Raw genomic sequence first — 7,098 nt, 5'->3', positions numbered from 1 at the left:
TGAACAGAAAATTGCAAAGGGTGTAGGCCACTGGAGATCCCCCTGCAGAGGGGTCTCGGGGAGGAGATGAGCCAGTCAGGGTGCGATGTAACAACGATGAAACATACAACTTTCCTCTAGTTCCTAAATATTTCCTCCCCACTCCCACTACCATGACTCGAATTCGACCTTGCAAGTGTGGCTAGACCAGAGGATGTACACTGGTACAGATAGGAACTGAAAATACAGAGAATCCAGGGCGGATGAGCCCTACAGGACCAGTGGTGTGAGTGGCGAAACAGGGAGGGTAAAGGGAGAATGGGTAGGAAAGAGGGAACCGATTACAAGGAACTATATGTGACCTCCTCCCTGGGGGACAGACAACCGAAAAGTGGGTGAAGGGAGACGTCGGACAGGGCAAGATATGACAAAATACCAATTTATAAACTATCAAGGGCTCATGAGGGAGGGGGGAGTGGGGAGGGAGGGGAAAAATGAGGACCTAATGTCGGGGGTTTAAGTGGAGAGAAAATGTTTTGAGAATGATGCACAAATGCGCTTTACACAATTGATGTGTGTATGGATTGCGATAACAGTTGTATGAGCCCCTAATAAAATGTTTAAAAAAAAAAAAAGGAAATTGCAAAGGGCAGCTCAAGAAGACAAAGTAAAATACTGTAATTAAGTGTGCAAAGATCCAGAGTTTAAAAATCAAAAAGGAAAAACACGCTCAGCAAATCTTACACTGAAAGAACTAAACAAAAAAGTCAATCCTCAAGTTGCAATATTGAAAAATTTTATGGTTATAACTAGAGTGTCAGAAAGACCTGCCAGCAGGCCCTTTTCTGGCCTATGAAGTGCTACATTAGAGACACTGAATTAGCTCCCAGATTTTTATATGTACCCAAGTGCCCCATTCCACTCTTGGAATGAGGCCTGCTAAAGAAACTGAATACTCAAGTGACTTTTTCAAGTGATAGAAGATTCTGGGCCATTCTACTGCAACTCCCAGAGGCATCAGAGCCCTCCCCTTAACTAGAAAGCATCAAGGACACGGTAAATTCAGAAGGATGAGCCACTGAAGTCTAACTGCAGCAATGACAAAAAAATTATTAGAAGACTTAACTCTCTACTTTGATCCCCACCCCCCAGTCCCTCCAGAATGACAATGAAGTTTATTTCACTTCTACACACTATCAAATCAGGACAGTGAGTTTTAATTAAATGTATACACTTGAAACATTAAATCTAGGTTAAATAAGTGAAAGTTAAAAAATACTTAAAAGTATTAAGCTTTATTTCATCAGTAGTCATGTTTTGTAATACATAAATACTTTTAAGATCTTTAAGTAAGTTTGTCCTTTGTCTCTTAAGACTTTTTTTATATTTGGATTTAATTATTTTACATATTTTGGGGAAGTCTGTCTGGAACTTTATTTTATTTTTCAAAACAATTGTCTTAATCATTCATTTTACATCATTCAATTAAGTCAAACATAATTGTACAATTGCTGCCACCATTATTTTCAAAATCTTCTTGAACTCTTTGATATCAGCTCCCCTTTATCCTCTCCCTCCCCCACCGAACCACCCAGGAACCCTTATTATTATATTATATATTATTATTATGCCATATCTTACACCATCTCATATATCCATTCACCTACAATTCTGTTGTTCATTCCCTTTGAGTGGGGTTATACAGTCATCATTACTATCAGTCCCCCTGCCCACCTTCCCATACCCTCATGGAATCATTACTCCTGTTACTGTTTCTGAAGAGTTCTCTTTCTTGACTTTCACGCACTGAACAATCTTAATTATACAAATAAACAAATGCAGATCTAGCAAGATTAATGAGGTAAAACAAAGACCATAATGATAAGGGGAGGAAATAGTAAAGAATGAGAGGAGAGTTATGTGTTTCATCAGTGCTATACCGCACCCTGGATATATCATCCTTTCCATGTGGCTCTTCTGTGAGGGACTGCCCATTGTTTTACAGGTGGGTTTGGGGTCTCCACTTTGTCTATGCTTGTTGTTTTTGGATTTCTGATACCTATTCTCATCGACACTTCAAGGTCACACAGTCTAGTGTGCTTCTTCCATATGGGCTTTGCTGCTTCCCTGTCAGATAGCTGCTTGTTTAGCTCCAAGCCTTTAACACCCCAGACGCTATATCTTTTAATAGTTGGGCACCATCAGCTTTCTTCACCACATTACTTATGCACCCATTTTGTCTTCAGCAATCGTGTTGGGAAGGTGAGCACCATATGTTGTCACATTATCACAACAAACCGGTCTTGTACTGAGATAATATTTAAGTAGAGGCCCAAAGTTCATCTGCTTCTTTATTGTATCTACATATATACATACCTATCTTTATATATTTACATATATATACATATATATTTATACCTATATAGCTACTTTTTACTTTTTTTTCTTTCCTCCTGCCCCACTATCATGTTTGCCCATTGTTCACCTCTCAGTAATTTCTCTCTGATATCTTTTAATTGATCAAACATGACCAGGAACACTGTACCCTCCTCACCATCAATTTTAGATCCCTTGCTATTCCCCTGTCCCTGTCGTTATTGGCTCAACTCGCCCCTCCCCCTGCCTCCTCCTCTCCCATGTGCCCCCAGAACCACTGGTCCCATTGCTGTCTCCTTGGGATTGCTTATCCTGCCTATCGTATATAAATAGACAGCAAGAGGGAGGGAGAGAGAGAGAGACAGAGACCATACAAATAATTCCAAGTCTGACTGGTGTCCTGACCCAGAGTAGATGAGTGTCTCTCTGTTACAAAGAGAGCAGGCCCTGTTATCATCCATCAGGCTAATCTGCTTTTCTTTCAGGGATCCATATCCTAGGATCCGCTTACCCAACAGCACTTATGCCCTTTTAATCCTCAGCGTTCATGTAGGGGGAGGTGCACCTTCTACAAGACCCTGTTGCTCTTCTTGCAGTCAAGGATGGAGCAGTCTCGTGCCCCCCCCCCCATTACACCTTTAGACTTTCAGTGTGGCCCCTTTCAAAACAACTTTATTGGGAGCTATTGCAGGTATCCTACCATGCCATAGATCAGTCACATCAAGCAATATTGTACAATTGCCACCATCAGTTTCAAAATATTCTATTTCTTCTTAAACTCCTTGATATCAGTTCTCCATTACCCCCAACACACCTCCCTCCATACCCCACGAACCCTCGTTCTACTTGCTGTCTCTATTGCTTCATCACTCCTGGGTTTCATATACCAACCCCCCCCCCAAAAAAAAACAAAACCAGAGAAGCAACAACGATTCAAGAAGGCAACTCACAATGGAGAAATACATAGGAGATAAACCTCAATATGGAAAAAAAACACAGAAAATATTAAAAACCAGATCAGGTCCAAAGTGTATCAGAGGGGGGAATCAAGTGACAAGGTTTTAACCATTCAAGTGAGGTTTATCATTTTGGTCTCCTATAGTCATCTCTTCAATATTTGCAGCTTGGTAACCAGTTTAATCCCATCCCTCAATTATGGTTAGAGGGAAATCACTGGAGATTTATTTCCTATGTAGATCTTACAAATCTATCTTGGGCTCCCACTGGCATCCATAGCCTTCTGCAAAGCAGAGTCTCACAATGTAAGCTCTGATGCTATTCCTCTTTTACATTTGGATTATATCATTTACAAGCCTTGGGTCATGGATGCTGGTGTGCTTCTTCCATGTGGACTTAGTTGATGTCTCACTTAGATGGCTGCTTGTTCGGAAACAAACCTTTGAGACCCCAGACATGATTTTTTAAATTTTATGTTAGACACTATAGTTTTGTTGTTTTTTTTTATCATTTTATTAGGGGCTCATACAACTCCTATCACAATCCATACATACATCAATTGCGTAAAGCACATTTGTACATTCATTTCCCTCATTATTCTCAAAACATTTTCTCTCCACTTAAGCCCCTGGCATCAGCCCCTCATTTTCCCCTCTCCCTTCCCGCTCCCCCCTCCCTCATGAACCCTTGAAAATTTATAAATTATTATTTTGTCATATCTTACACTGTCTGACGTCTCTCTTCACCCACTTTTCTATTGCCCATCCCCCAGGGAGGAGGTTATATGTAGATCCTTGTAATCAGTTTCCCCTTACCACCCCACTCTCCCTCCACCCTCCCGGTATCACCACTCCCACCATTGGTCCTGAAGGGATCATCTGTCCTGGATTCCTTGTGTTTCCAGTTCCTATCTGTACCAGTGTACATTCTCTGGTCTAGCCAGATTTGTAAAGTAGAATTGGGATTATGATAGTGTGTGTGGCGGGGGAAGCATTTAGGAACTAGAGGAAAGTTGTATGTTTCATCGTTGCTACACTGCACCCTGACTGGCTCGTCTCCTCCCTGTGACCCTTCTGTAAGGGGATGTCCAGTTGCCTACAGATGGGCTCTGGGTCTCCACTCCGCACTCCCCCTCATACACAATGATAGGATTTTTTTGTTCTGAGGATGCTTGATACCTGATTCCTTCGACACCTTGTGATCATACAGGCAGGTGTGCTTCTTCCATGTGGGCTTGTTGCTTCTGAGCTAGATGGCCACTTGTTTATCTTCAAGCCTTTAAGATCCCAGATGCCATATCTTTTGATAGCCAGGCACCATCAGCTTTCTTCGCCACATTTGCTTATGCACCTGCTTTGTCGAGACATGATTTTATCTGATAGCGGGGCACCATCTAATTTCTTCAACACTCTTTACTATTGGCACCATATCTTCTGTGTTTCCTTCATGAGGGTGAGTATAAAGAAGGGCCATGTTGTGAGAACTAATTGTTTTTAAATTGTAGCTAGGATTAAGTATGCACCCCAAATCCATTCCTGGACCTTTGTTTTTGTATCTGCTTCTGGCTCCCCTTAGTGACCTCCTTGTTAATTTATGGGAGAGAATCTTTATCAATCATCTCCCTGGAACATAAGTATCTAAAGTAATTTACTAGCATACAAAAACAATTGTTTGCTATAATTTGAAGTTTTTATGGGGGGAAACAGTGTGGAGTCCACATCTGACCTCCCTTGGTTCAAAAGGGAGAAGGAAACTCCATATCCATGACAGCCCAAGATAAATTGCCACAAGGTAGAGGTCAGACCTGACTCCACCCCCATCTTTATTCCTCCCACACCACTCTCCTTTTCTGCTGGGTTTGATAATCCATTGCAATGACTACATAGAACTCACAGCAGTGCTCACAATGATGGGAGTTTATTAAGGATCAGAGAACACTATGGATATAGTTTTTTGTCCACAGCAGTGTATCTCCTCAGCCAATAGACAAGTCTCTCCCTTTCTCCCTCCCTCCCTCCCTCCCTCCTTACCTCCTCCCTCCATTTCTCATCCTTAGTGTCTCAACCTCGTGTCCCGTGGCCTCTGACTCCATGGGCCAGGAAGCCCACCTGCTGCTCTGCCTCATAGTCTCATACTCCTCTGCTCTGTCTCATGTTCCCCTTGCCTTGACAAGTCTCTCTCTCTCTCCCTCCCTCCCTCCCTCCTTACCTCCTCCCTCCCTCCATTTCTCATCCTTAGTGTCTCAACCACATGTCCCATGGCCTCTGACTCCATGGGCCAGGAAGCCCACCTGCTGCTCTGCCTCATAGTCTCATACTCCTCTGCTTGGTCTCATGTTCCCTTTGCCTTGGTCTCTGGTCTTCGTGTGGCATGGTCTTTACTGCCTCTGCCACTTCAGGTAGAGATGGATATCAAATGTCTTCCACTAGTGGCTCTTCTCCATTGTGGTACCAGGAATTCTCTCTATCTCTGATTTCCAGATCGCTCTCTCATATAAAGAGGAAAGGAAACCAAAACTGACCAATCTCCTCTTTGCTTGATCCCACGTAATCATTTGGTGGGAATTACAGAGACATGGATAGAAGACTCATTTTAAGAAGATTCACTTAACCAAAACATGCTTTTGTTCTTCTTAGAGAAAAGCTATATCTATATTCAGGTCTACTAAATAGCATATTCATTTTTAATCCATTTTAAGAGGTTTTTATAGGAGATATGCAACAAGAGCAATTTGTAAAGGATTTTTCCAAAATGAAATTTATTTGATATAGTTAAATATTTACTAGTCTGACTAAAATTTAATAGTTTAAGGCTTGTTTTTTGTTTGTTTTTTATTTAAAGATCATTTTATTTATTTTTTGAAAATTATTTTATTGGGGGTTCATACAACTCTTATCACAATCCATACATCCATCCATTGTGTCAAGCACATTTGCTCTCCACTTAAGCTAGAGCTTGCTTTTTAAGTGTGCAAAAGCAACAAGGATTGTATTGTCTGCACAGTCACGGAACTGAGCATGGGACATTGGGGTCTTTTAGCCTCTTAGGCTTCTGGAATTCTTACTTCTCTTCCCCTCTCCTGTTCCTACCTTTTCACCCACTTCGATCCATAAAAGGAGGTCTGGCTGTTGAGTCATGTTCTTCCAGATATTTGCTAGATGCACATCTCACTTTAAAAAGGGCTGCCTCGGTGACCGGTCAGATAAGGCGTTCCTTTTCAGTGATTCTGGATCTGGGGTGAGTTGGAGGACATTGACATATGGATTGGGCATGCTCTCAGACTGGGTTTGAGATCCAAGGAGCCTGGGGCTATTCTTTGCAGAGGGCTTTGAGATGGAATGCTGATGACCAGGATATTCAAAATGGAAGATTTACATAACTGAAGGGTGAGTAACAGAATATCAAGTTGGGAGTAACAGGAAAGGAGATATTGGTCTAAGGGTTTCACTTGTCACAGTTTAGAACAACCTTTATTTGTTTACTCATTTATAGTCTGTCTCTCCCACTTGATGGTAACATACATGTTTTTTTTTTTTCCCCCTTAAACCGTTGTTTATTGGCAGTGAGCTGGAAAGGGCGATGGAGTTAGCATACACAGACAACACCGCACACCACTGTCACATAGGCGGCGAGAGTGAGAGGAAAGCGTGGCCTGGAGCCCAGGTGGTGCCCTCCCATCAAGAGGTGGGCATGGGAGGGGGCGGGGGGCCTGGAGTGTTGAGGGGGCAGCCTCACACCACCTCCATTTAGTAGGCGTGGTTAGAGACGAAGAGGGACTCGCTGGCT

Source organism: Echinops telfairi, unplaced genomic scaffold (genome assembly GCF_000313985.2).
Source record: "Echinops telfairi isolate 266 unplaced genomic scaffold, ASM31398v2 ScPeMD7_7472;HRSCAF=8510, whole genome shotgun sequence".
Lineage (NCBI taxonomy): Eukaryota > Metazoa > Chordata > Mammalia > Afrosoricida > Tenrecidae > Echinops > Echinops telfairi.
Note: the sequence above shows the minus strand (reverse complement) of the source record.